The sequence below is a fragment of the Eretmochelys imbricata genome, chromosome 6, assembly GCF_965152235.1.
Source record: "Eretmochelys imbricata isolate rEreImb1 chromosome 6, rEreImb1.hap1, whole genome shotgun sequence".
NCBI classification, from domain to species: Eukaryota; Metazoa; Chordata; order Testudines; family Cheloniidae; genus Eretmochelys; species Eretmochelys imbricata.
Window position 1 is genome coordinate 41,462,241 of NC_135577.1, and position 20,249 is coordinate 41,482,489.

At 39.2% G+C, this 20,249-nt stretch overlaps 1 long non-coding RNA gene across 1 annotated transcript; it reads left to right on the forward strand.

Annotated features, from left to right (window-relative positions):
• The first annotated feature begins 819 nt into the window (after window positions 1-819).
• LOC144266681 (uncharacterized) lies at window positions 820-17,820 on the forward strand. Its single transcript, XR_013346489.1, has 3 exons — window positions 820-889; window positions 15,492-15,537; window positions 17,675-17,820. It is a non-coding gene; the product is annotated as an uncharacterized LOC144266681 (long non-coding RNA).
• Window positions 17,821-20,249: the final 2,429 nt, after the last annotated feature.

Below are 20,249 nucleotides of genomic sequence, written 5' to 3' on the forward strand. Positions count from 1 at the left end.
GATCTTTGTGGACTGACGTGGGGCACAATTTATGTGTATACAAAGGGTGTGTCTACACTGCAATTAAACACCTGTTGCTGGCCCGTGGCAGCTGACTCAGTTTCACAGGATTATTTAATTGTGGTGAAGAAATTCAGGCTTGGGGGTGGAGCCCAAGTTCTGGGACCCTGCAATGTGGGAGGGTCCCAGAGCCCAGGCTCCAGCCCAAGCCTGAAAATCTACACTACAGTTTTATAGCCCCATATCCTGAGCCCTGGGAGCCTGAGTCAGCTGGCACGGGCCAGCTGCGAGTGTTTAATTAAAGTGTAGACATACCCATAGAAAACTTGGCATTTCAAATACAGTCATGGGGTTTCCTTTATGTTTTATAACCAAGCATAGAACATATCAGTGGATATTCTGTCCTCCTGGCTTCAGAATCTGAAATAATATATTGGGGAGAAAAGGAGGTGGTTCTACATAGTGAAGAATGTATCTCTTTACTTAAATCTCATGCTTTGTAATTTTTTTTAAACAGTGAAGAGAACGTGCCCAGGGATATCCAGCTGCCTCCTGCCTTGCCTTGTCTCTGAGCTCACAGGAGGAGGGGGCAAACCACAATAATTAAGCAGCAGCTCATTCTGGTGAGGGTCACACATTATGGCATCAAGTGCCCAATTTATCGGAGCAGACTAAAGCTCTTAGACTACCATTTTCCCTGGATCATCTAGATTTCTTTCATAGGATGGATTTTAAAAATGTATAAAACGTTACTAATGAATCTTTAATGTCATGACTATTTCTCCCCTTCCTCCACCCCATTCTAGCAATCAGTGGAAGAGGAAGCTGGAGTGTAGCTGAGGACAGGGATCCTGGGGGAAAAGAACAAGAGAAGAAAATAACTATCTGAGTAAGCCACTAATATTTATAAATATACATCGCTAGGAATTTCATACATGCATCTATAATTAAATGTTATATTTTTTTCTCATAAGTGGATATGTTAGCTAACATGTTTTTCAACTACAGCACTGTAAAATTATATAACTTGCATTTGAAGACTGGTGAGTGTATGTGATGATATTAAACAATGGAAAAATTTTCTTTGCTACAACCAGTGTAGTTTAGGATGCTTGGGTCTAGGACCATTTAAACATATGCAATAATTTTGTAGTGTTTTGACTAACATTTGGAAGTGCCACATATGTAGAAGTTGCTGATTTTGGACAGCCACACTGCTAGTTTAAGGCACCTCTGTTTTTTCTAAATTCTGCATGACTGCCAAACCTTCTGTGTGCTTTTCCTAGAAATGCAAAATACTTTTTTGTGTAACTAACATGAGTCATGTCTTATGTCTGCTGAGCCATGTAATGTATGTTACCCAGTTATGTTCCATGTAATGGGGAAATAGCACACTAAACGTTTATTTAAAGGGAAATATTAACTGTTTGTGCTAGTGATCAGTATTTCTCCTATCTAGTACCACACATTTAACATAAATGTGTCTTGGGTCTCCGTAGTTTAGGAAGGTCATTGTACTGAGGAACAGCTGATGGACTTTAATTTTCTGCAGTACAGTGTGTATAAAGTACTGTAGCATTATGCTCTGACCTGGCTTTTGGTGCTTTATTTTAGCAAAATTGCATGAGTATTTACTTAAGTTTCTTTAAAAATTATACTTAAAATCCTTGATCATGCAAGTCCTTGTGTAGTGTGAAGCAGGGTGCAGGTGTTGTGGAAGTGTGAATGGAAGCTGCGCAGGCCTAAAGTTAATGCTAGGCTTATATGCACAAAGGGATAGTAGTGCCTGCTTCTTTACTCTCAAACACATGAGGGAGAGGGCACGTTTGAAAGGAATAATGTTGCCAATCCTAAGAATGAAAATATCATGCATTAGAACCCAAAAGTCATGAGATTTCTTTTAAAAATAATAAACCATGTCTTTTGGTCTCCTTTTGTTTGAACTCCCCCTGCCTGTGTCTGAGACTTGATTTGAAAATACATTCTTAAACGTATACAATATACCCACACACAAATGCAGATGCTGGCCCCGGCTGCCCTGTGTTCCCGCTCCCTAACTTCCTCTCGCTGCCGTTCTAATCCACAGCCTTCTCTTGCTGCCCTATTTATCTGCTTGCCAACTCTGACCACCTCCAAGCTCTTCCGTGCACCTGCTCCCCAAGGAAAAAAGAAAAGGAGGACTTATGGCACCTTAGAGACAAACACATTTATCTGAGCATAAGCTTTCGTGAGCGACAGCGTGAGTGTAGCTCACGAAAGCTTATGCTCAGATAAATTTGTTAGTCTCTAAGGTGCCACAAGTACTCCTTTTCTTTTTGTGGATATAGACTAACATGGCTGCTACTCTGAAACCTGTCATACTCCCCACTGGTAGGCTTCAGCTGGAGAGAGAGAAACACCCTCCCCTCCCTGTAGCAGAGGGAGTTTTCCCATTTTCCTGCCTGCATTAACTCTCCCTCTCTCCACTGCAATGTGTGGGATGGGAGGACGGGGAGGCCACTACTGACAAGCTTGGTGGGTGGGGTGGGGGCACCTTCACTATCCTGTTCCTGCTCCAAGGGACTGCCCTGTTCAGTGTGCATAGAGTCTACTTGGTAGGGCAGGCTGCTGCCTTTCATACAGCATCCTCTAGTGACTGAAGTGGGAAACTACTCTGGCAAAACTCCTGAGTGGTCTGTGATTGCCACCACAACAATCTGCCCCAAATCACAGCACTCACATTATGGTGAGTGTGGGCAACACTGGTGAGGAGTGGGCATATCTGAGGAGACATGGGTTTAGATGAGACTTGTGTTGCTAACCAGTTGCACGAAAAACAGAGTACTTTTGCACAGTTCTCCAGCTACTAAGCAGGAGTAACTTGGTAGCCATCCAGCAGATTTTTCAATTCAGGACTGCTCACCCTTTGCTCCTTATCCTTCTCATCACTCTTTACCTTGTGTTTATACACATAACACTCCTCACAAAATTGGGTGATTGGGCAACAAAATAGCAGATGAAATTCAGTGTTGATGCAAAGCAATGCACATTGGAAAACATAATCTCAGTTGTACATACAAAATGATGGGGTCTAAATTAGCTGTTACCACTCAAGAAGATCTTAGAGTCATTGTGGATAGTTCTCTGAAAACATCTGCTCAAGATGCAGAAGCAGTCAAAAAATATGATAATGTTAGCAATGGTGCTGGAACTAGAGGTGCTGCTGCATCCCATGTCTTGAATAGTAATAACAAACACAAATAAATGGTTTCCATCATCAGCACCCCCATTATAAAAATTATTCCCTTGAAGTGAGGAACCACTTAAGAAAGGGATAGATAACAAAGAAAGAAAATATCATAACTCCACTATATAAATCTTTGGTACGCCCACACCTTGAATACTGCATGCAGTTTTCATCGCCCCTTCTCAAAAAAGATATATTAGTATTGGAAAAAGTATAGAGAAGGAGAATAATAATTTGACTACGAATATGGAACAGCTTCCATAAGAAGAGAGATTAAAAATACTGGGACATGTCCGTTTAGAAAAGAGATGACGACTAAGTGGGAATATGAAAGAGGTCTATAAAATCATGAATGGTGTGGTCTAAGTGAATAAGGAAGTGTTATTTACCCATTCATATAACACAAGAACGAGGGGTCACCCAATTAAATTAATAGGTAGCAGGGTTAAAACAAACAAAAAGGAAGTACTTCTTCAGACAAGTACAGTCAACCTATGGAACTTGTTGCCTGGGGATGTTGTGACGGCCAAAAGTATAACTGGGTTCCAAAAAGAATTAGACAAGTCCATGGAGGATAGGTCCATCAATGGCTATTAACCAAGATAGTCAGGGATGCTACCCCAGAATCTGGAACTGGACAACAGGGGATGGCTCACTTAATAAATTGCCCTTTCTGTTCATTCCCTCTGAAGCATGTGGCATTGGCCACTCTCGGGAGACAGGATACTGGGCTAGATGGGCCATTGGTGTAACCCAGTATGGCCATTCTTATGTTCATATGTTCTCCACACCTGCAATGTGCACCCTCAAGCTAAAAAGTAATTTATTTCTTCATGAGGTACAAAAATAATGAAACAGGCTTTCCTATTATTAGTTGTTTGTGGTGTGGTAATATTTAGGAACTCCAGTCAAGGACCATGGCCCCATTGTACAATCAATTAACAGAGGTTCTCTTCCAAGAGATTTCACAATCTAGGATTTAGGATACATTAGATAAACAGAGGTGGGGGTGTGATGTAAAAAGAAAAACAAACTATAGTATGAAAACAAAAGTCTCAGCTCATTACTTGCCTAAAGGTTGGCAGAAGAAAGAATCCCTCTTATCCTGGCAGAGGTAGGTTTTTAGGAGAGATTTAAGAGGATTAAGGAGGGGCAGAGGATAGAGGTAAGAGCAATTATACTTAGAGAAGTGGAGAAATGGCACCATCTGCTCTTATATGTCCTACCTATCAATTAAAACAATTATCAAATATTTGTGGAGTTGCAGGTGTGCCATTTGCTTAACATACAGGCAATTGTTCATGTATTATTTTGCTTCATTGTAAATGAAGAATTTGTATTCAGAATGTCAACATATAACTGTGATGAGATAACTTAGTATGTCTTCATCATGGTGATAATGGAGAAATGTTTTAAATAGATACCATTTTAGTTTTGATATGCTTTCCAGCATAATTGTTTGTTTGTTCTTTCTCTTAATTTGCTGCTTCTCTTTTAATTCATAAAACTACAGCTTTAATTCCACCGGGAAGACTAATCTACATGTAAGATGTAGGTCAACATAGCTACAGTGCTGAGGGGTGTGAAAAATCCATACCCTTGAGTGCCCCTAGTGTAGATATGGCCTAAGTCTTCCTGTGCAGCTGCCACTCTGCCTATATTTACCATGTGACTCAAATAGTACAATATTTCCTTAATGAGGTAATTTGGGAAAAAGATGTAGGGTTGCCCCGGCTGATATTTTATTGGCGCAGACTCAGGGATTGGATACAAAAGACATGTTACGTAAACCATTTATTTTATCTTACTGTAATTTTCTCCCTTTTTAACATATCTTGTTTTTTAGATGATTAGCAGTGTCTGAGACTGTTGTTTGGCTCATTTCATGCAGTTTACCCCAAGAGAAAATGATCCCCTTAACTTTTACGATTAGTGGTGAAGGGTACAGGGTGGTGAAGGGTGCAGGGTGACTGGACCCTCAAGGTCTCAGTCAAAGGGGCATTGACTGAAATGTCCTCTCCCAGTGAGGTATGTTGTCTCTGGCTCTAGATAATTGCACAAAAGGGAGAGGTCTATTGACTATGTGGAAGTTAACAGGTATGCGGGTGATAAGGGATGGTAACCTTGGTGTCCCAACCAAATGCCAGTTAGAGTAACTACATGCTTTTACTCAAATTTTTCCACTGTCGTTAGAAGTAGTATTGCTCTTCACGGTTGTGTAATATTTCTTTGGCATTAAATGGTTTCATTGGTTTAACTTTAGTCTCTGAGGTTACTAAATTTATTGTGTGTGTGTGTGTATATATATATATATATATGTATTGTGACAGGGTTGGGCCAGATGGCTACAGGAGAGTAATAGAAGGCAGATATATTAGCCCCAGGTTAAGTAGGTCCCCTTTCCCTGGGTAAGGTAACAGGGAAGGTTCCAGAACAATCAGGAACCTTCTGGAGACAATTAAGACAGACAGGCTGATTAGAACACCTGCAGCCAATCAAGAAGCTGTTAGAATCAATTAAGGCAGGCTAATCAGGGCACCTGGGTTTAAAAAGGAGCTCACTTCAGTTTGTGGTGCGCGTGTGAGGAGCTGGGAGCAAGAGGCACTAGGAGCTGAGAGTGAGAATGCGGACTGTTGGAGGACTGAGGAGTACAAGCATTATCGGGGTCAGGAAGGAATTTTCCTCCAGGGCAGATTGGAAGAGGCCCTGGGGGTTTTTCGCCTTCCTATATAGCATGGGGCACGGGTCACTTGCTGGAGAATTCTCTGCACCTTTGAAGTCTTTAAACCATGATTTGAGGACTTCAATAGCTCAGACATAGGTGAGAGGTTTATTGCAGGAGTGGGTGGGTGAGATTCGGTGGCCTGCATTATGCAGGAGGTCAGACTAGATGATCATAATGGTCCCTTCTGACCTTAACATCTATGAATCTATGAATCAGACACCAGGAGGAAGGTCCTATGGTGAGAATAAAGAAGGCGTTAGGAGGAGGCCATGGGGAAGTAGCCCAGGGAGTTGTAGCTATCGCACAGCTGTTCCAGGAGGCACTCCAGACAGCTGCATTCCACAGGGCCCTGGGCTGGAACCCGGAGTAGAGGGCGGGCCCGGATTCCCCCGCAAACCTCCCAACTCCTAGTCATACACAGGAGGAGTCGACCTGGACTGTGGGTTCAGAAAAACGGCCAAGCTGAGGGCTGCCGTGAAGCTCCAAGGCAAGCCAATCCGCCAATAAGCGCAAGACCCACCAAGGTAGAGGAGGAACTTTGTCACAGTATATATATTAATAGTATGATAAATGTATATTAGATTTCACTAGTGATCAATCATTTTACTGCATATGTTTTGTGGAGCAGTTGCTGTACCGTATATATAATATAAGGGTGTTTGTTGTAACTTTAAATCTCATTGGGATAAAAGGTATTATTTAAATGTAAGAAAAGACTTATATACCTATGTAAAAAGGCTATGGATGTACAAATTTCACCTGTGGTCCTATGATAATCCTTTTTGGTCTACTCTGGGTATTTCCAGATACTTTTCTGATTACATAATACTGTAATTTGCATTTACATGGCATCCTCTGCTTATGGGATCATAAAGCACTTTATAAACACTAAGAAATTAAGCATCATAGTATCCCAGTGAGATAGGGTACAGATAGAAAAACTGAGGCATAGAGAGGCTGAGTGACTTGTCCAGGGTCTCATAGGGAGTCTGTAGCAGAGTTGGGAATAGAATCTATATCTCCTGGCTCACAATCCCATGTTTTAACCACACAACCTCCTCACCTTCCTGTTTGTCATTTTGCTTCTGTATTTTCACTCATGTTCATCTCTCATGTATGCAGAACTTCACAAGGATATTTTGCACCAGAAATTCTTCTGTAAAATGATTGGATCCTGATTAAGTTTCTGTTTAAAATGAAGTCTAGCAAAGGGCAGTTTATCCTTTTAATTGAATCCACAGAAGAAATAGTAAGTTTTTGCTGTATAAAAGATGCAGAGCTTTTTCTAGCCCCAGTAGCTGTGCATTAAATAATTGAGCAAGTAAAATATCAAACACATAAAGTTAGCATTTTTACCAACACAAATGAACTAATGCTTACCCAGCAGAAGTGCAAGACGTGGAAACATAGGAAGACAAGTTAATGATCTAGAAATTGTATAATGTGCTGTCTAAAAATCCTGCTAAATGGAATACATTGCATTGGGTCATTTTTGCACTGAGATTAAAAGGAAATGAGTTTATTTTACAAACAAATGGAGCTTGTCTTACTCTGTTTGGTATTCATTGCTGTAACATTTACTTCTCAGAAAGTATCTGTCAGCTAAGTATTAAATACAATTAAGGACTTTTTAAAGCTTTGAAGTGTTTAATATAAAGTAATGAAGTATTTTGTTACATTTCACATTCGTTACTAAGCAACATACATTTTTAATTTTGATATGTCATTAGTTGGTATTTGATTAGAAGTTATGTGTAAGGAAAAATAAAATAAAGGAGGTGGTGCATTGGTACATTAGAATTTTATTACTAATTACATGGAATCCATAATTTTGATTTTATTGTATTAAAATATCACTACTAATGGCATCCGGAGTTGAATTTATTTCAAGTAACCTCATTTCTAAAATTTTCAAGGAGAATTTTTTTCCACAACCAAGTTTCAGGGGATCAGCCTTTATTTCAATGGTTTTAAACTTCAGATGTAAACAACAGAAGCGCTTTTTCACATCAGCTCTTTCTTGCCATCTAATTAAATTAGAATCCAAAATGTTAATAGTATGATAAATGTATATTAGATTTCACTAGCGATCAATTGTTTTTCTGCATATGTTTTGTGGAGCAGTTGCTGTACCATATCTTGTCATGCATCTGTAAGCTCAGTTGTCTTACAATAGCAGGACACAAATGAGAAAATCAGATTCTTATTGAGCAGTATCTTGATATCACAAATTGCAGGAAAGTATATGCAGTGTAAATATGTGTGATTACATGGACTTCTCAGGTATGTTTCAGCCTTTGTGAGCAATTTGCTAGATTTCAGTGCTTCCATACCTAGGTTGATGGATCTGTATTTGAAATCCTTCCAATATCAGTAAACGTATTAGGACCAGAAGTTTCTTGAGACTTGACTGTACATTGTGGGAATTTTTTGGTCTTGCTGTGCAGGATTTTTCAATCCCACACAGCACTAGGATGAATTAATTAGCTCAGAGGTTCATAGAGCCAGGAGTGTTACATGATTAAATATTATGGATGCTGAATTAGCTGGTGCTCAGATGAGGGTGCTATTGGCTTAAAGACACACTGGTGTCTCATAGAAAATAGGAAGAAAAATTCTATTTAGTGAGAACTCTGCATATATGTCATATCTTCTGTGTTTATCTGATCTTTTGCCTGCTCTTTATTATGAGGGCAATTTACATAAAAATAGGATCTATGCCATTTATGAGTTTCTGTGCTCCTGCTGCTTATTCTCTACTTAAAGTTCTCATCCTTTATGGCATTTCACCCCAAAGCACTTTACAGTAATTGCTAATTGATATAGAAAGATCACTTTATCCACCCTTGACATGTAGCCACCTCTGTGGTGAAGCGCAGAAGCAGTTTAATAGTGCACAGTAAAACTACATGTCTGTTTAGGACAGGAAGTGAAGAACAACCTATCCAGTTGAAAATGGAGTGGCTATTTACTTATGCAGAAACGAACTGCAGTACCCACATTGGAATTGGGTTAGGTCATTGGGGTTAATATCCTTAGTCTTTAGAAAAGTCATTAGAATCTTAATCCGAGTAAGTGTTCAGAACTGCAGTTGTACATCTCATTTAAAACCTAACATCTTTAGGAGCATAAACAGCGAGCTACACTATTACGTCAGTGAAGACTCAGATCCTACCTGAATCACCAGCTCAATAATCCTTGAGCACCTACGTGTTCCTTATAGGCCTCTTACTGTTGACCTAGTTCTGACCTGCTTACCATGTGAAAACTAACATCATGGAGCAAGTGTATGCCATTGACAGATTCTTTACTCAGACTTGAGTTGTGTAAGATTGCCACTGGGAGAAGAAAGCTAAGAGCAAAACTCGCTTCCCCTCTACATCAGGTGAAGTAACCTGATTTTCACTGTGGAGGAGGTTCTTCAGTCCCAGGAGCATGGGGAACTGGGCTTCTTATTCAGACAAAAACAATGAGGCGTCCGGTGGCACCTTAAAGACTAACAGATTTATTTGGGCATAAGCTTTTGTGGGTAAAAAACCCACTTCTTCAGATGCACTTCTTCATGATCCATGTATGGTTTTTTACCCACAAAAGCTTATGCCCAAATAAATCTGTTAGTCTTTAAGATGCCACCGGACTCTTCATTGTTTTTGTGGATAAAGACTAACACGGCTACCCCTCTGATACTTATTTAGACAAGTTTCCCAGGTTTGCAGTGTAAACACTATAGAAACAGAATGTGAAGATTCAAGGCTTATAAACTGGCAAGCCCTCAGAGGGGGACTAGGCAAGAGGATGCTCCATCATTCAGAAGTTCATCGGAGAGTCGCTGAGACGTGGGTTAATATTGAGGCATGGGCATATGCAGCCACTGAAGTCTGCAGACAAATCTCCTGTGGTGTGCCCACTAAAAGTTCTCTCTTCTGCCTAGATGGTAGGCTTGGTACCACATTTCACTCAACAGTTGGGTTCGATATCATTTAAGCCTATATCACATATATATTCCTGGGTGACTTCACTTATTTGCAGGGTAACTAAACAGAATGGCACTTAATTTATTTTATAAATTTTATAAATTGATTAACATTATAAAAGAATGACTGTACAAAGTGCTGAGCATCCTGACAATTAAATACAGTAATCATCTAGGAACATAAATACAAATGAATTAACTCCATGAGCCAGCAGTCTTCACTATTCAAAAGGAGATAGTGATTTTCCTCAGCCAGCAGAAAATAAAAATAAAATTCTTCAGAAAAGCCTCTCGCACCCCCCACCTCCCAAATTATACCCAGGAGCATTCTTCCCCGAAAATCATTCAAGCAAATGGCTTTTGCCGTGTGTCTAGAAGGTTTAGTAAATTTGGTCTATTTCATACAAAGCAGGGTGGTGAGCAAGTTTCACAGTCCCAGGGTTCTCACTGAGAATGCCTGCTGGCAGCCTCACACTCTTATAGAGAGGGTAATCCAGCTTCATTACCTCCACTAACTGCAAATGTTTGCCACAGGGAGAGACCCGAACCCAGTTAGACATGTGCCAGGCCATTTAAAGATTTTTAGATGGCCATAATCAACATCTTAAACTCTACCTGGAGACCAATTGGCAGCCAGTGCAGATCCCAGAGCTCCCAACCCTGACAAATAGAAACTCAGGCACAAGTTAAACAACATCTTGTGAGCTACTTCCCAATGCGGGGGACGTCTCCTCTCATACCTGGATGCCTAGACAGAAGGAAGCTGAGACTGCCAGGAAAACTTTGATGCAAAGTAATTACATTTTCTCTTGTTGTTTTCTGAAGAAGTTAAGGAAGATAACCTTAAACCTAAAAAGAAAAGGAGTACTTGTGGCACCTTAGAGACTAACCAATTTATTTGAGCATAAGCTTCCGTGAGCTACAGCTCACTTCATCGGATAGCTTATGCTCAAATAAATTGGTTAGTCTCTAAGGTGCCACAAGTACTCCTTTTCTTTTTGCGAATACAGACTAACACGGCTGTTACTCTGAAACCTTAAACCTCTTTCTCCTTTTGCAAAAAATTACGAATGTAGTGAAAGAAAGTAGACCTGTTCTTAATAGTAAACAACTAAATAACTTTCTTTTAACGAACTTTTTGGATGTAATATAGATGAGGTGTAGGAGAGCCTCCTTCCAGAGAGGATAGCACCACAACACAATGCAGCAAAAGCCTGCTGCTAAAATCACAGTAGCCAAGTCCTCAAAAGAAAACTTCAGGCTCACTTTACCTCAAGTAAAAAGAAAAGGAGTACTTGTGGCACCTTAGAGACTAACCAATTTATTTGAGCATAAGCTTTCGTGAGCTACAGCTCACTTCTTCGGATGCATACTGTGGAAAGTATAGAAGATCTTTTTATACACACAAAGCATGAAAAAAATGGGTGTTTACCACTACAAAAGGTTTTCTCTCCCCCCATCCCACTCTCCTGCTGGTAATAGCTTATCTAAAGTGATCACTATCCTTACAATGTGTATGATAATCAAGGTGGGCCATTTCCAGCACAAATCCAGGGTTAAACAAGAACGTCTGGGGGGGGGTAGGAAAAAACAAGGGGAAATATGTTACCTTGCATAATGACTTAGCCACTCCCAGTCTCTATTCAAGCCTAAGTTAATTGTATCCAATTTGCAAATGAATTCCAATTCAACAGTCTCTCGCTGGAGTCTGGATTTGAAGTTTTTTTTGTTGTAATATCGCAACTTTCATGTCTGTAATCGCGTGACCAGAGAGATTGAAGTGTTCTCCGACTGGTTTATGAATGTTATAATTCTTGACATCTGATTTGTGTCCATTTATTCTTTTACGTAGAGACTGTCCAGTTTGCCCAATGTACATGGCAGAGGGGCATTGCTGGCACATGATGGCATATATCACATTGGTGGATGTGCAGGTGAACGAGCCTCTGATAATGTGGCTGATGTTATTAGGCCCTGTGATGGTGTCCCCTGAATAGATATGTGGGCACAGTTGGCAACGGGCTTGGTTGCAAGGATAGGTTCCTGGGTTAGTGGTTCTGTTGTGTGGTATGTGGTTGCTGGTGAGTATTTGCTTCAGGTTGGGGGGCTGTCTCCCAAGATTTGTGAGAGTGTTAGGTCATCCTTCAGGATAGGTTGTAGATCCTTAATAATGCGTTGGAGGGGTTTTAGTTGGGGTCTGAAGGTGACGGCTAGTGGCGTTCTGTTATTTTCTTTGTTAGGTCTGTCCCGTAGTAGGTGACTTCTGGGAACTCTTCTGGCTCTATCAATCTGTTTCTTCACTTCCGCAGGTGGGTATTGTAGTTGTAAGAATGCTTGATAGAGATCTTGTAAGTGTTTGTCTCTGTCTGAGGGGTTGGAGCAAATGCGGTTGTATCGCAGAGCTTGGCTGTAGACAATGGATTGTGTGGTGTGGTCAGGGTGAAAGCTGGAGGCATGTAGGTAGGAATAGCGGTCAGTAGGTTTCCGGTACAGGGTGGTGTTTATGTGACCATCGTTTATTAGCACTGTAGTGTCCAGGAAATGGATCTCTTGTGTGGACTGGACCAGGCTGAGGTTGATGATGGGATGGATATTGTTGAAATCATGGTGGAATTCCTCAAGGGCTTCTTTTCCATGGGTCCAGATGATGAAGATGTCATCAATATAGTGCAAGTAGAGTAGGGGCATTAGGGGACGAGAGCTGAGGAAGCGTTGTTCTAAGTCAGCCATACAAATGTTGGCATACTGTGGGGCCATCCGGGTACCCATAGCAGTGCCGCTGATTTGAAGGTATACATTGTCCCCAAATGTAAAATAGTTATGGGTAAGGACAAAGTCACAAAGTTCAGCCACCAGGTTAGCTGTGACATTACAGGAGAGTGGGTTTGTGTGGGGGGGAAACCTGGATTTGTGCTGGAAATGGCCCAACTTGATTATCATACGCATTGTAAGGAGAGTGATCACTTTAGATAAGCTATTACCAGCAGGAGAGTGGGGTGGGGGGAGAGAAAACCTTTTGTAGTGGTAAACACCCATTTTTTCATGCTTTGTGTGTATAAAAAGATCTTCTATACTTTCCACAGTATGCATCCGACGAAGTGAGCTGTAGCTCACGAAAGCTTATGCTCAAATAAATTGGTTAGTCGCTAAGGTGCCACAAGTACTCCTTTTCTTTTTGCGAATACAGACTAACACGGCTGTTACTCTGAATCCTTTACCTCAAATGTTTTTTCCAATGGAGGCAGAAGTTCCAGGACTGATCGTCACCTATTGGGATTCTTCACATGGTTCTTCATCCTATTTTCTTGGTTCAGACTACACATCTGATTGAGGAAATCTCTCAAGTAGCAAGAAGAAACCACTCTGGCAGAAGAAAACTGGGGTATAGTGACCACAGACACCAGCTTGCTTAACAAAGGATTGGATCTGGCCTCTCACTCAACAATCAGATCTACATTAGAGGTCAGAAGGCACATAACTAGGTTGGAATTAGAGGTCAATGTATGGTTTCTTCCATGACTGTTTAGTCCAGACCAAGTTTAGGGAGATCTTATTTGATGATTCCAGGCAACAAAGCTGTATGTAGGGAGAACTGGTAGGTCTTTAAGGTCAGACTGCTCAAATATTGGCTATGGGGCAATGGTCTTGTAAAGAGCAGCAGGAGGATTGGGGAAGTGCAAGGATGAGCCTTAAACTAGTTTTGCACAGGGATCCCTGATCAGTAGTCTGTACAGATTATTTATACCCCCAAGATCAGTCCTGTGGTTTTCATCCATCATTCAAAAGATGTTTTATTTACCTAAAATATTTTCCTTTGGGAAGATCTAATATCCACCCACCAATGCTATTTTAAAATAAGTATTTTATACTGGAATACTCAGGTTTCAGTATATGATAATTTTGATCCATCCTAGAATTGACTAAAATCCCATTGATTTGACAGTGGTTTATGCAAATATTGTAGTTCTCAGCATGAAAAGCTTAGAAAAGTGATTCAGTTTAAAAGATGTTTGAATTGAGTATTCAGTTTATTGTGGTGTTGCATTATCTGGAAGCAACACAGGGCTTATATTATCTGTGATGAAAAAGTTTTTTTTAGTTTGTTTAAACAGTATGCAAGTTGACAGATCCAGCTACAAGTCATTGACTGGCTAAAAATCTTCCCTGGAAAGCTTGCAGGGATCCAGCCTCTACAGCATCTTAAAATGAAAAACTGACTGTCCCTTAAATAAATGGAAACCCACACTGGAAAGGGAGTGAGTGACTAATGAGGCTAGTGATGGGTCTGTCACCTTTAGGTCATACATTTATTTCAGTTTGTAATTTACTGGATGTTTGGAGGGCTATGTGAAATAGGTTGGTGGTCCTACTCCATGTCCTAGTGTACAGGTGTCCACATCATGAAAACTACCACCATGCTTGGCATTAGTTGGAAGTAATTGGCAGTCTCAACAGACAGAACAAGGACTGAATAAGCGTAGACTGAACTACTCTTATTATATTGGGTGTTTAGGTTGAGGCATATCACATTAGTCGGTCAGTTATACAGGATAAATATTATACTGACGGGCAAGTTAGAAATTCATAAGTAGAAGCTTCTGCTTCTTTTGTCAATGCAATACTGTACCTAATCTGTGCATAAACAATGATCTGAAATCTGTAGTGCTTTCAATGTGACATCTTCCATAATTGCTTTAAATTAACTGATAAAATGAGAAAAGAATAATACTCAGATACATTTTCAAATAAAATATATGCAGTGACTAAGGCAATCATGTATTAGATGTTCTTGGTATGTAAATAACCTTTACTGTAAATTGATGTTTAAGGTGTTTTCATAAGATGCTGCCATATTTTAACATTAAATATTGATATTTAGATGAACATTTTGCTCACATACACAGGTTCTAAAGGCACAGAACATCCTGAACATTTATAGATTTTGGGTTCCCATTGATTTTGTTTAACTCTTTGAAGTGGATGGGTCTGGAGTTTCTGTAGTGTAGCTTAAATTTAGAATATTTTGATGCTAATTGGATCCCATCAAGGTGTGGGCACTTGATGAAAGACCTCCAAAATATAGTTTTACATTAGTCGGTTTTTAGAGCTCTTTAAAAAATATAGGACCTATTTCTCCATTCCATTGCACAGTCAGTCCTTAATTAAATATATATAAATGGATCTTTATGGTTGACCAATCTTCACGTTTGCTTCCAATATCACTGACACAATTTTGCATCTGCATTTTATTGCAGTTACAAAATTTGGGGTGCAATTGACTGCATGTACAAAATTGTCCCTCCAATACAGAAGGCCAGATTGATGTTTGATCAGGTAGATAGGCTTCTAAATGTGCATCAACAACATAAGAAGCTGCTTTTGAAAACTTGGATCGTAATATAAATACCCCGCTCCGTGTTTCCATCTTTGTAAAATAATGTCTTTTAATGTTTTATGGGATTAAAATGTCATGTTCACAGTCAGCACATGGAGTGTTATTTTGTTTATCCCAGTAATACAATGCTTTTTATCTTGTTCATTTCAAAAAGTGTGTGTTTTATTTTCAGGCCTCCTGGTAGTCAGCAGCAGTGGACAAATGACCAGATTCCACAGGTGAGTTAATCAAAATGGTACTTGTTTAGAACATCAATAGTTAGTGTTACATCTATTTGGTTTTAGTTTTAGATGTGAGGTACATCATATACAATGACATTTGGAGATCCTTCATTATTATTAGTCAAAAGCTATGGAATTACGTTGGGAGGACTACCACATCACAAATCAATGTGCTTCCAGTTGCAATTATCTCTTGGTGCATAATATTTTCTAATATTGTATTTTAATTCTTAACCAATTCATGGTCACATGTACAGTCAGCCACTCATTAATTTATGTTGATGATCACAGACAACATAGTGGAACTGTAGATGTTTGTTAATATTGTAATTTACTGTATGGAGAAAATTTTTGAAAACAAGTCATTGAGTTACCACAAAAATCAATAACAGTGAAATATCAACCTGTCAGTTTGCATTATTAAATGAATTCATCCTGATTAGTTGTAGTGAGTTCTGTAAAATTATGACTTGCCTCCCAGTGGTACAGTGCCCACTGACTAGACACCAATCAAAACTTCCCTTAGAAATAATCAACTTTCATTAACTAGATCCAGAAGTTCAGAATTGTCAGCTCCTATGTCCTCTGGGTGAAGATCACAGAATGTGGGAATGTGGGACCCCTTTGCAAAAAAAAAAAAAAAAAAAAGAAATCCATTGTTTTCTTTGCTTTAGTACTCCCCAATCTAGAATGAATCCGCCACCCTTTGAGAAGGTAGGCTCATCTGATAGGACCTTCACTGTGCTATTATAGACTATTACATTTAGAACTCTGATCTTGACTTCTGTGGCTGATAAGGCAGTATTATCAACATGCAGTATTGTCTTCTGAAAATATGGTCCAAGTGTCAGGCTGCTGCTTAAGAGTGGGCGCCTGGTCAACCATACTTCAAGGGGGCAAGAGACCCTTTCAGTCTTATAAGAGAATGTCCATTTAGGCATGATGGAATTAAGAGGTGGATCTTCCATGGAACTTTAGCCATGGAAATTTGGATTATTTTGAATGACTGCTGATCTGCAGGAACTCAATTTAATATTGAAAATATTTTTTAGAAATGCTGTCTGATGTTTGTCAAGCCATTGTCATTGCTTTTTATTGTTCCTTAGAGCATACTATAGTTTTTGTGCTTTATTGCTATTACATAGTTGTGGTGTTAATCCATGAAAGAATCCCCTTTATTTATTTTCCTTGTGTGGAGACATTAATTCTCTAATTGTAATAATGCTATGATGAGAGGTCACCCTGAAGCATGTTTTGCTCTCTTGAACTCAAATATTTTACTAATGTTTCATCGTAGCTGATTCCTCCCCACCCTGAGGGCAGAGAGAACTCCCTGTTTGCTGTAAAATGTTTCATTAGTCACTCTGTGTGTTTGATTGACCTTTGCTTAGTGGTACTGCCTGAAACATATGGAATATATCCCCCTCGCCACTTGCTCTGTGGTTAACATTGTGGTTCAAAATGAAAACCAAAAAAAACGTATATTTTAAAAAACAGAAACAGTTCCTGTCTTTCCCCTGCAATTGTCAGTATCTGTTGGAAAGAGTATTGGAGTCGTTTGGACTGGTCTTGCTCAAGTGATTTGCCCTCACTAAAAAAGAGGAAGAGAGGGACACATAATTATGTGCTTCCTAGCCTGAAATTTACCTCTTCCCTCCCCGCCCCGATCTTTTGTCCATTTTGTTGAAGGCTATGTGACACATGCAACCTTTACAATTTCCATTATATGACTGCTGCAGATTCAAAGTGCATGTAGACTATATTAAGGAAATGACATTTTTTGTGTAAGCTTTATTGTATCAGATTTTATATTTGTTATACACAATTATATAATAAGTGCTAAAAGCTGATGGTATTTCATTACTTGATTGAGATTTATCATCAAACTGAGGTGTCATTTAAACAGCAGAACTGAATTGAATTAAAGTTAAATCAAAGCCTTATGTTGACAAGAAAATTATAAATTCTATCTCTCATAAAATCATCAGTAGATTGAGGAAATAGGATTTTTCTGACTCTTTTGGAGACAGCAGTATCAATTCACTTTGCAAATCATTTGGAAAGAAATATGGAGAAGTTATGAGTCTGATTGATTGATTGATTGATTTTCACAAAGAACTTTTTCCCCTGTAAGGTTGCCAAGAGAAACTGAACATCAGAGTATTTTACCCACCCTGAAAAAACCTGCCATTATCTCTGTGCCCACCACAACTTCTCATCAGGATTCCTATTCATACACTTCCACTCCAATGCAACCCTGGATGTGATTTGGGTAGCATGGACGAGCTGGCAAGTGATTACTGGTGGCTTGCATAGATCAAGCTGGACCAAAGGACCTGCCTCTCCTCCTTGTTTCTGGTGACACAATCACAATTAGAGAGGCTAACAACAATTAAATACCTTTGAGAATCTGGGCCTTAGTAATCAGCCAGGATTCTGTGTCTGTCAGTCTTCTCTTTTTAACTTTATGTATTTCAGAAGTTTAAGTGTGCAATAAAAATTTCTTCTGCATAGATGGTTAGAAACAAAAAAAAGTTTGTCTTGTGCTATTATGATTTTTTTTTAAATCCTTGGTTTAAAATGAAACATTTCATACAATAAGTTCACAATGTGGAATAATTGCTTTGATATTTTATAGGGAAAACTACATAATTTATCTAAAAACAAAACAAACTGCCTAACCTCCATAAAATCTGTTAGTATGTGTGCAAACTTTTTTGGTGTTCTAAAAGTTTATTCACATTGCATTAAATTAATCACCAAATCCCCCACAATAAAGCCTAAATAAATGAGCTCTTCATATCATGAAGCCATGGGCAGGACAGCTCTAATCCTCTTAGAGCTGTTGTTTCAGTCTCTATTTCCATTTCTGTGAATTTCCAAGGCACTGGCTCTGTGTAGGATTGCATCCACTGGTTGGTTCTGCTGGCAGTGGTTTCTGAATATGCTGATGCAAAGCCCATCTCCATAGTGTGCAGGGAGTACTTAAAGCACTCTGATCAGCTGTTTCACTTGCTCATCTCTCCATGCAAGGCCACTGTGGGTTCTGCTACTTGAAAGTCTTTGTACAGGTTTTCTGTCAACAGGTAAATTTAATCCTGAGGCTAGAACATAATCATTCTTTAGACTAGAACAAAGTTCACGATCAATTCATCAGTGGATTTAAGGCTGTGTCTATGCTAGTCTTTATTCCCTAACATTTATCACCATTTGTTACCACTGAAGGTAGACAGAGCTTCTGTGACCCCAGTAATTTTTACTGCCATGTTTTCTGATTTTTACTCAAATTGGGTTCAGATCTTAGAGTGTTAAAAACAGTGGTAGCTGCTGGTATCCTGTCTACTGGAGTTTCTACAAGCTGAACTAGTAGTAGCAACAATGAGAAATCCTAGGGGAGAAGGCTCGTGTAGGAAAAGAAAACTAAGCACCATTGGTTCAGTCTATAATGTATTACCATTGATGTACCTACTCAGCACAACTCTAAGCAAGTTACTTAGATTTGACTAATATTAATACAAATCAATCTTTTAATATGTTAATGTTTAGTTCCTGAGTTACCGAGTGGGCATTCCTCTTGCTCATATTTTTTTTTTAATTCTAGAATTAAAGTGCAATTTTTGGAGTAAAATTTATGTGAAATACAAATAATATTCAAGATGAAAATCAAAATGCAAATATTAGATATACTAAAAGTAAATAAAATTCACTCTCAACGTACCATGAGCATTCTATGCTTTCCCTTACTATTGTACTGTCGTGATATGTTAGTGTTTCAGTACAGCTTTAACTGTGGAATTCTTTACATGTAGTGTTTTGTGTCATCCTTAATGTTCTTTTAATCTAACTTTTATTGGCTGAATGTATCTTAGATAAGCACATCCTTAAGCATTAAAATAGAACATGTCCAACGTGACTACAAATGTATGTAACTTGTTAGCAAAAACTGTAAGAATATATGTAGGCCAGAGGGGACTTCCTCATTATGAATTTATTTCTTGTTTTTGCAAATAGATAAAATCGTGGGAGGTGTAATTAGATTTTATACTTTTTTTATTCCAGCTAATTTTGTAACTGATATAAAACAAAATGAATTTTGACTTTTTCAAAATCGTATACTTTCATAAAGTTAAAATAGCCTTCAAGAACACATTAGTGCACTGCAAAAATTAAATACGTGCTAAGCAATGTAAGCACATGGCACTTTTAATTTTTCAGTAGCCCAAGGGCACTGTTATCTGGTCTTTTCTGGGAAATCACTCATCATGTAGCTATTGGGGAAAGAGAGAGCTTCAGCTCCTTTTCTGGGAGCAATCCAATGCAGTATGGATATTAATTAAATTTATTAAACAAATAATACAGCCACTCAGGGAAGCAGGGGTCCATCTGCCAGCTCTGCAGATTGATCTCTGCAGAGACGCGAGTTGAATGGTAGTTAAAGCTAAGTTGCAGAGCTCAGCAGATGGGCTCTTGTCTCTAGTGGGGGAGATTTGGTGGCGGTCCAACAGCTTTTTTCCCCCTCCAGGTTTTTGTTCCTTGCAACTGTGATTGAAGAAGCACTTCTCTGTCTTTTCTCAGCCTGAGCCCCCTCCCCCTTTTGTTTATCTGAGCAATGTTTAAGTCTGAGTGATTTGTTAGAGAGGCAAGTCCCGGCTGATCTCATTTTGTGTTTATGATGTAAACCTCAAGCAGAAAATAATTAGGAAAATGTA